Source organism: Chanos chanos, chromosome 16 (genome assembly GCF_902362185.1).
Source record: "Chanos chanos chromosome 16, fChaCha1.1, whole genome shotgun sequence".
In the NCBI taxonomy this organism is placed as follows: Eukaryota; Metazoa; Chordata; class Actinopteri; order Gonorynchiformes; family Chanidae; genus Chanos; species Chanos chanos.
Genome location: NC_044510.1, coordinates 15,133,133 through 15,144,298, shown reverse-complemented (window position 1 = coordinate 15,144,298; position 11,166 = coordinate 15,133,133).

Sequence of the window (11,166 nt, the reverse complement as noted above, 5' to 3'; positions counted from 1 at the left end):
TTTTTGAAACTTAGACTATATTATTAAGAAAAAGAAGAAGTAGGACTCTGGGTGTGGAGAAGGGATTCGGTCTTATCTGGCCCAGACCTGGGAGTCTCTCCCACATTAATTGGCGAGCCGCAGCCAGGAGGGGCACGGGGAAGCCGACCGCTTGGACGGGCCTGCTCTTTGAATCGACAGTGGCCACATAACAAAGGTAAGCAGAGCCTTTTTAATAGAAATCTGCATTTTAATTGTCGAAATCAAAGGCAGTGGGTTCGCCCAGGCCAAGGCATGAACTAGCCCCTCCTCTAAAGAACCTAAATTGAGAAAGAAAAAGAGTCTGATGCAGTGAAATGTGTGGATGAGTATGTGTATGAGACTAACAAAGACATTGTTTGTATGCTGATAATAATAACACAGCACTGTGAGTACTGCTTTTGATTTAAAAATTATACTTATTAGAATACATAAGAGTATACATATTAAAATATAAGCCTAGACTTGCTAAGGGGCCCGTGAGGGACGGCAGTCTAGCTGCTGCTAAGGGGCCTACGGGACGGCAGCATTTGTGTGTCAAGCCTAGACTTGCTAAGGGGCCCGTGAGGGACGGCAGTCTAGCTGCTGCTAAGGGGCCTACGGGACGGCAGCATTTGTGCATTTGTTTGTCAAGTCTAGATTTGCTAAGGGGCCCGTGAGGGACGGCAGTCTAGCTGCTGCTAAGGGGCCTACGGGACGGCAGTATTTGTTTGTCAAGTCTAGATTTGCTAAGGGGCCCGTGAGGGACGGCAATCTAGCTGCTGCTAAGGGGCCTATGGGACGGCAGCATTTGTGTGTTAAGTCTAGATTTGCTAAGGGGCCCGTGAGGGACGGCAATCTAGCTGCTGCTAAGGGGCCTACGGGACGGCAGCATTTGTGTGTTTGTCTGTTAAAACTAGACTTGCTAAGGGGCCCGTGAGGGACGGCAGTCTAGCTGCTGCTAAGAGGTTTATAGGACGGTGACCTTGTGGGAGTGAGTGAGTGTGAATGTGCCGGCAATTGTATGATTGAATGGAATGAATGGAAAACGAGTCTTATGTGCTGAATAAATTAAGAGAATGGATATATGAAAAAGCAGGGAGCACGGGGGTACCATGTATAACCTTTTGTACAAAAACATGTCTAATAAGGTGTGATCAGGAGGAGAGTATTGTTGTAACTAATATTAAGATCATCAAACAAAGGTATACATTTAGAGTAAAGTTAAAAGCAATCTGGCCAGTTTCACAAGATATAAATAATGAATGGAGTACAGATTACAGAGTCATAGAAATAGTAAAGGTTTATGTTGGGGATTATGTAATTTGGAGTACGCATGGAAGAACAGCAGAGAAAGAATTGAGGTTGTTAGAGGCACACAGCCCACAAACACGGTCTTCTGATATAGAGAGTACAGCTGTGCAGGAACCGAGAGAGGGTGAGGCTTGGTTAAGTATTGCTACGTGTTTACACTGCCAGAAAGAGTACGCACACTATCATCTATTCAATTACAAGGGGCCGGCTAAAGCAACGGCGTGTCCGCGTTGTGGGGATATACATTTTCATACATATGCCCAGTGTATTTGTTGGGGAAAGTTGTAGGAAGTCGTAGAGAGTAACTGGGAAAGTTGTTAGATTACATGACGGAGTGGGAAAAAAGTGAGTCTTTTGTGATAAGAAAGTGGAGACAGTGGGTAATTGAGGAGGTTGGGACAGGCAGGTCAGAGCTGATTGTAAAATCAGACTTGCGCGTATTGGTAACTGTGGAGGAGAGTTATAGGGTAGGAGAATTAACGTTCACTTTAATGAAAGCAGCAGTTAGAGGCTTAATACCAGCATTACAGCATGTGGGTATAGGATTAAAATGGAGAAATGAGTGGATAACAATAGTGAAAGTATATGTAGGAGATTTGCTTATTTGGAGCACGTTGGGAACGGCAGCAGAAAGGGAATTGACAGCCTTGTATAATTATTATCCAAGGGGGTTTGTATTAGATCCATTTTGTCAGGTGCCACATAACGATATCCATAGGGCAGATAAGAGCGTAAGATGTAAGTTCTGTCGTAAAAAGCATGCAGTAAGTTTTTGGCATCACAGGGCACAGGAATGTGAAAAATGTTTTAAAAGTAGTCTTCGGGCTAGCACGTGCCCATGTGCATGCATCAAAGAATAAACGGATGAGCGAATAACGAAAAATACTAAGCATTGTTGTTTCCTTGGCCATATATGTATAATGTTTATGATGAAGAATTAATGAAAATAAAGCAACATACGTATAACGGCACTAAAGTATTTTTGTCTTTGTTTGTGATTGCCTTCATGCTGTTGTGGGTTGCCGCACTTATTTGGATAATTGAATATAAAAGGAACATGATATAAAGACGCTGGGGATACTAATTTTTTGAGTTGTTTGAAGAGTGAAATATAAGAATCAGCTGGTGTTGTGTACAGGCAGGATGAGCAGCTTATCAGTCTGAAGTGACAGCAACTTACTAAGGAGGAAGATTTAAGACAGGAGCAGGCAGAGTTCCCAGACATTGAATGAGCTGTGACGTAGTGGAGGCTGAAGGAGGCAAGCGCTTTGTAGCTGATGATAGAGAGGCTTTGTTAAAAATAAAAATAAAAATCCCGACAGCACTGTAGCCCTACTGTTAAAATAATTTTTTGGGGGTACCAGAAAATTTCTAATTGATTAATCTTAGATTGTAGATAGCTAGTGATCCACATAGAGTTGGGTGGGAAATAGAATCAAGGACTAATACAACTAGATCTGCAGCTGGTCCAGACGGCTCCGAGAGGTAGAGCATTAGTTTTGGTGTTAACTGAAAAACAAAACCTAAAATTGTGAGAAAGGTTGTTGCGTAGGTCAAGATTAGAAATATATAGAGGTTCATATAAGGGTATCTGAGTATTCGGGGAAAAAAGGAAAAAAGGAAAATTAATGGACATAATGCTGGGTGCAAAAGAAATAATTATGCCAAGAGAAATTATAATTAAGAAACATCCACTTCACAAAAATCAGATTCTAAGATGCATGAAAAAGTGGAATAAAAGAACGAGTGGTAAACTGCAGTGGCCGATTGAGGGAACATTTGATGTGTCAAAATGTTTAGAAGTAGAGGTAAACATAAAACACCACAAGACCCAAGACACTAGTGATAAGAGGGTTGGCAAAAGACACAAAGAGAGGGAGGTGCTGGCATGGTTTATGGGGGAAGGAATAAAAATGCGTGCTAAAAGTGGTAAAGGGGTTAAAGGGACACTTGGCACAGTCAAAGAGGTTCCAAATATGGACAAAAAGGTTGTGAGTGAGGAGAAAGAAAGAGCAACAGAGAGTCAGTTAGGGCCCACAGCACCAACATGGCCAATAACACCCCCACCTTATCGTGATGGGAAAAAATCCTTTCACTCTGGAATGTATCCAATATTGCCTATGCAGACACAGGAAGAGGGAAAGCTTGAGGGAGAGATAGAGATAGGTCCCGTAACCGGAACAGTTAGATTTAAGGGACACTCAGCTGACATACTCACACATGGGAGGGTGCGCACACACACCCACACCCACACACACACACACACACACACACAGGCACACATACACAGCCTCAGATATCACAACAGGGCAGGCCAAGATACACACAAGCCCCTGCAGGCACAGATCAACTCATCCAGTGGAGCAGTGGAGAGGAGGAGGAAGCCAGTCAATGGGAAGATACACCGCCTCTCACTGGTGGATATGGGGAAGAGCAATCAGGAAGGACCGACACAGAGGAGCCCCGGTCTGAAGTGAGGTCGCCATTATTGGATAATGAAAATGTTGAGTTCGCACCTGCACGCGGGGCAGAGTTTGCTGAAGAAATAGCAAAGAGACACATGCATGGAAGCAGTTATGGGATGGGAAATACATCAACGCCCGAAAAAAGGCCAAAATTCACAGAGAGAATTATCACTGGAAAAGTGCATATAGAGAACTTGGAAGAGGCCTGTAAGAGGGAAGAAGCAAGAAATGGGAGACAGCCACCGCTGCAGGAAGAGCTGCGCAAAATGACTGAACAGACAGAGGAGCGGATCAGTCCACGTGATCAGGACAACCGTAGCCTGAGTTTAGGGGAAGGAATGACATTAAGAAGTGGACTGATAGTCAGTGGAGGACACATGAGGCCACGATGTGACGAGCGAATGGAAGAACAGAGGTCAGGTGACATGTATCCACTGATTGTCAAAAGAGATGGAGAACAGTATGTACCCTGGTCATTCATGGATATGCAGACATTGGCCAATAAACTGCCCCCACTAACTGAAGGAGCAAGCAAATGGATAACAGCTTTAGAAGAGAACACGGGAGGATCAAAGTTGGCCTTAGGTGACATTAAAGCCCTGTTGATGTATACAGCTGGTAAGCAGATAACTAACGATATATTTGCAGAAGCAGAGGTGCCATTGGTCACCAGAAGTAACAGCTCAGACCACCTGAGCTTTAATCTCTACAGAACAGCTATTTGGGCAGCTATGAGAAAACAATATCCTGAAAAAATGGATCCCTCAAAGCTGGAGGAAGAGAGGCTAAAGGATGATGAAAACCCATTAAGATTTTTACACAACTTCCAGCGAAAATGGAAAGAAGAGACAGGAAGCCCATGGAATGCAAATGCTACTACTGAGAGTCTGTTCAAAATGATGGTCAAAAAGAGTATGCCATCTCAGGTCCAGCAGAAGCTGGAGAATGTGGTAGGGTTGATGAAGATGAGATGGCCAGTGTTTTCAGAACACATAATTCATCATGTGGAACAATACAGGAAGGAGCAGAGGAAACAAGAAGAAGAAGCCAGGCAGCTGACTAACAAACTGACACAGCTGCAGGTAGGAGAGCTTGTAAAGAATGTAAAAAATAAAAAGAAAGAAGAAAAGATTTAAGCTCCAGTGGTGACACAGGTGACATCTGCTCCGCAACCGCCAGTGCCGCCACCACAAATACAACCACCACCACAAATACAACAGTCGTCGCTGCCACAAGTCCGTCAACCGACGGTCCCATTGACAACCATACCTGCTGCTCCGGTGCAGGTATTTGTGTCAGGTTATGGACAAAGGCCTAATGGAGGTCGGGGAAGACGACGAATGCCTCCACAGAGGACGGCAGCGGCAGGAGGCAGACCCTCACAGGCGCCAGGCGGTGTTGCCTCACAAAATAATGGATATTATCAGCAAAATCCACAACAAGGGCAACAACAAACACAGAACTGGCAAACACAACAGGGGGCCGCCTCAGGTAGCGCAATGGCAACAGCAAGCTCAGACCTGGCAGACACAACAAGGACCACCACAAGTAGCTCAATGGCAACCAACAGGAACAGGCCAGCAAGTCAGTGAAGTCTGCTGGGGATGTAAACAAGTAGGACACAGACGTAGGGAATGTCCAACCAACCCATGGACAGGCCCTGCTGCAGAATGGTCATATTAGGGGGGCCCAGAGAAGCCTGTGGGGGAGCCGATACTACCAGCCATTTCAAAGCATCCTACGGAACAACCCACCATACCAGTAAATATTGGTCAACAGGAGCACGTATTTATGGTGGATACAGGTGCAACACATTCATGTATTGGAAAAGAAGGCTCATATCTCCCCCTCTCTAAGACATCTGTAAAAACAGTCGGCTTCTCTGGGAAACCACAAGTTATACCATTAACTGAGCCCGTTCCAATGATGATTAACGGAAAAGTAATCATTGCACCATTACTTTATTCAGCCAGCACACCCGCCAACCTTTTGGGAAGGGACATCTTGTGCTCATTGAAGGCTAAAATATTGTGCACACAAGATGGAGTTCATGTAGATTTTCCAGAGGAAATCGTAAGCTCCATGATGTCCATGTCCAGTGCAGAAGAACAACGGATGGATCACCCAGTAGCATATTGGTTACGAATAATACCTCAAGATTCAGCATTACGTCAACAATGGAAGCTGTGGAGACCTTGGGTGCAAGCCCAATTAGAAAAGGCAAATGATCCAAGAGTACCGCTTCATTGTACAATGAAGTTTGACGGGGAACAAACAGATAGAGAATATGAAGAGTGCTGGAATGAGGATGTCAATGGACTACGACCTTACATTACAGGCGAAGACATATATGTAGGACCTCAAGGAGCAGCAGCAGCCGTGACACTGCCAGCACAGTTCCAGCAATGGTTTCAGGTTCAGGATTCAGTACCCCACGTAACACTAATGATCGCCGAGGGACACGAATCACATGAACTGGGACCAATGATTAAAAAAGCATTACACGTGCAGGAGTGGCTTCTGACTGATAATCCACTAATTCACATCTCACCAGACAAGCAGTACATTAGAATATCAAGTAAGACACATGATCAGAGTATAGCTGAAAGGGTGTTGCTAGAAAAGAGAATAATAACACAGATGTCACTCACAGTAGAGCAGGAAACATTGTTACAGCAGGTACTAGATGGCCTATGGACAAAGCACAAGACTGACGTAGGCCTGGTTAAGTCTGCAAAGCCAGTAAAAATAAAGCTAAAACCAGGGATAAACTTACCATATAAAAGGCAATATCCACTTACATCGCAGGCTATAGAAGGCATTAGGCCTACCATTGAGGGCCTGGTACAGGCAGGAGTCCTGGTCAAAACTAACAGTATATGTAATACACCAATTTTTCCTATTAAGAAACCGCACTCGAATGATTATAGATTAGTACATGATCTAAGGGCAATTAATGCCATTGTGGACGCAGAGACCCCCATTGTACCAGACCCTCACACATTATTGTCAAACATTCCACCAGGTACTCAGTGGTACACAGCGATTGATTTATGTTCAGCATTTTTTAGCATACCACTGCATCCAGAGTCACAATATCTTTTTGCATTTACTTATCAGAGTCAGCAGTATACTTATACTAGGATGCCACAGGGTTTTTGTGATAGTCCAACTGTTTTTAACAGAGTTCTTTCTGAAGATTTGCAGCATGTAAGCATTGACAGTACTCTAATTCAATATGTGGATGACTTGTTAATTTGTAGTTTCACCAAAGAGCAATGTGAAAAAGACACAGTAGCAGTGTTGCAGGCATTAGCTAAGGGGGGTCATAAGGTAAGTAAGGATAAACTGCAACTATGTAAACAAGAAGTGGAATATTTGGGGAGGAAGTTATGTGGGGATAAGAGGTGTATTGCACCCTCACAGATAGAGGCTATTACCAAAGCACCCCAACCGCAGACGGTGGGGCAAATGCTCTCCTTTCTGGGTATGGTTGGATACAGCAGGCAGTGGATTTGTGATTATGCCTTTAAGGTGGCTCCATTACGGGCCTTAATTAAAGCAGCGGGCCAAGTAAATAGCGCTGCCCCGTTACAGTGGACAGCTGAGGCGGAAGCTGCCTTTCAACTCCTAAAGGGGGAGCTGCAAACAGCTCCAGCCCTGGGCTCCCCCGATTATAGTAAACCATTTCATTTGTATGTGGCTGAGAAAGGGGGATATGCCAGTGCTGTATTAATGCAGACCACACCCACAGGTAAGCAGCCGATAGCTTATTATAGCGTCAAGTTAGATGCTGTAGAGCAAGGATTGCCACCCTGTTACCAGGGATTGGCAGCTGCAGCGTTTGCGTACCAGAAAGCCTCCATTATCACGATGGGACATCCTGTAACATTGTATACGTCCCATCAAATGCATGCTTTATTAACCAGTCCACGTTTTGTATTAAATCATGCAAGGAAAACTGGTTATGAAGTAATTTTGTCAGTACCTGAATTAAATATACAGCGCTGTACTACTATTAATCCAGCATCTAGAATGGTGACACCAGATGAGGGGAAACCACATGATTGTGTACAGGTCACGGAGGCCTTTCTTAAGGCTCGAGAAGACTTGTTTAATCAGCCTATAGACGCTGACCTTACTTTATTTGTTGATGGGTCATGCTTTAGAAATACTGAAGGTAATCACGCTGGTTATGGCATTGCTGAACTCAAAACTGATGGCTCTTTGTCTCAGATACAGGTGCAGAAACCTGATCAGCCGTGTTCTGCCCAGATGGCTGAAATTAAGGCATTAACATTTGCATGCGAATTCGCAACAGGTAAACGTGTTAACATTTACACTGACTCAGCATACGCATATGGGGTGTGCCATATTTATGGTAATATTTGGAAGCAGAGGGGCTTCTTAAGAGCGGATGGTACACCAATTGTGCATAGTGAGGCAATCTCCCACCTGCTGAGGGCAATGCACTTACCTAAAGCAATAGCTATTATTAAGTGCCCAGCTCACCAAAAAACAGATACTCTAGTGGCAAGGGGAAACAACTTTGCAGATGAATTAGCACGACAGGCAGCAGTTGGTTCAAGTTTTGTTGGGGTAATAGTAGCAGAAGAGGTTGGTCCAGCAGGGGATGTGGCATCCCTTATTCAGGCACAAGAGCAAGCCAGTGTATATGAAAAAAGTGTGTGGTTGAGACGCGGGGCAATCCGAAAACAAGATGACCCAAATCAAGGACTATGGCGTGGTCCGGCAGGACATTTTGTGGCACCTGCATCACTTGTCTACACATTAATTCATGATGCGCATGGTCAAGACCATTGCGCAAGGGGGGAAGTTATTAGACGCATCCAAAAGGTTTGGTGGTCGCCTTACTTAACAGAAATGGTGGATCGGGTTTTACATGATTGCGAAGTATGTGCACAGTATAATAACAGAAAAGCATTTTCAGCCCCGATAGGGCATATTCCGCCACCAGATGGCCCATTTAGACATCTCATGATTGATTATGTAGACATGATAGAGAGGATTCAGGGAAAAAGGTATGTCTTAGTTGTGATAGATAGGTTTAGTAGATGGATTGAAGCAACACCCACTAAAGGTCCAGATGCTAGTTCAGTAGCAAAATTTTTGTGTAAAGAGGTGTTTCCAAGGTTTGGGATCCCAGATAAGATTAGTTCAGATAATGGACCGCATTTTGTGGCTGAAGTGATGGCAAAGGTTACTAAGGCTTTGGGGATACGGCAGAAATTTGGGTGTGTTTACCACCCCCAATCGCAGGGCATGGTGGAAAAAGCAAATGGCAGTTTGAAAGCGAAAATAGCTAAAATATGTGCAGATGGTAAAATTAATTGGGTGGAAGCACTACCTTTGGCACTAATGAGCATGAGAATGCAAACCAACAGAAGCACGCATCTAACACCACATGAAATGCTTACGGGTCGACCCATGCCTGTACCTTATCTTAGAGGACCTTATCAAGGCCCTTCATTAGAGCAACTAGAGAAAGAATTGGCTAATTATGTAAGACATTTAACTGTCATACACAAAGTTATCTTCCAACAGGTAAAAGGTGCCACAGAGGGAAGAGGAAACGAGATAGCAGAGGACCTGCAGAAACTCCAACCAGGAGACTGGGTGTATACGAAGGTGTTCAAACGGAAGTGGAACGAACCCAGACGTGAAGGACCATATAAGGTGATACTGGCAACGCCCACAGCAGTCAGAGTAGAGGGTAAAGCTGTTTGGTTTCACTTGAACCATTGCAGCAGAGCAGAAGGACCCGGGCGTACCCACCAAGAAATAAAAGAGCACATTAGGGGAATAGGAGAAAGTTTGCCAGGTGACCAAGGGAACAGGTCCCAAGTAGAACAAGGTGAGGGTTCACACGGACAAGAAATACAGAAAGATACGGCTGCATCACCAGACAATGAAGAAACGGAGAGGCAAGACGACTGAGGAGGAGTGGCTGAGAATCAGCATAAGGATGGTGCTGGATAGGCTTCGTCCGGCCGAAAGATATTTGCTAGTGCTGAGACTGTTGTATTTGCTGAGCTTAACAAATGTTGACGCAGGAATGGTGGATCCAGAAGTTGGGACATCAGGACCCCAAATAGCACACACTGATTGTGCCTTAGCCATGGGGACAGTGGCTGCGGCGTATGGAAAGATACCATTGGATGGGGAACTGACATTGGCTTATGTAAAGCAACCCACTCATATGTATGCTGAAGCGAAAGTGCCTCACGGACCAATATTGGCAGGGTTCCCATTACACCTAGCCTGCAATCAGACGGGGCAAGCAAAATTGACGATTCGATGTGTAAAGGATCATTGCAGAGTAACAAATACGGGACAAGTTATGAATGAGCAAAAGGCACGAACCATGATTGAGTTTCAACAAACATCAGGTCGGGATAGAAAGAAGCGAAGTGTATCACAACAAGAAGTGAGACAGGTGGCTAATCAAATAAGCCAAATGAGTAGAATGAGGACACCAAGGCTGCAAACCAATTTATTTTATGGATGGCTAGAAGAAACTGCCAAGCAAGTGAGCCAGGAAAACTGTGTAATATGCCACAACAAAAACAAGATTCCAGTAGTACAGCCTCTTCCCTTCTCACCAGACCAGTGTGTCGGTCAGCCCATAAGGAGATTGGATCACACAGGAGATCCACTTATGATACCTAACTTTGAAGGATGCTATTTGCAATGTCTGCTGTGGTTTTTGACTCCAGAGTCCAGAATGACCATGGAAAAATTCTACCAATGGCAGGCCGATCTAAACATACCATATTTGGAACAATACTACAACAATTGCAAAAGCATGTTTGTAGAGGCCAACGGTGAGGAGATTCTGATGCCACCAGTAGTACAAGTAGCAGAAAAAATGGAACATCCTTTCTGCCTTGTAAGAGGGGAACTGGCAGACAAAATGTGGAAAGAAGGTTGGTCAAAGGCTAGGGGCAAGAGGAAAAAAACAACAAAGCAATCAAACTTGAAGAAGAAGGAAAAGATTGGGAAGCAGGGAAAATTGATCAAGTGCCAAAAGATAGATCAATATGGCAATGTCGGATGCAATACCACTAGAAGACCGACCATAATATGTAAGGAGGTGTTCATGGATGACATGACTGGTGGTGTGCGACGGGCATCAAATGGAACCTGGATAAGGAACGCTGTTGCAATACCAGATCTGTCCAAGGGGACAATGCCACTGGCTGATGTGTTCTGGCATTGTCATGCAGAACTCCACCTTAAAGCTAGGCTGGAAGAAGGATGGGAAGGCATTTGTGCACCAGTTGTCCTGATAGGAAAACTCAGAGTACTAGTGATGCACGAACAAACGCAGACCAGAACTAAAAGGTCCGTGTGGGATGAGTGGTCGGAT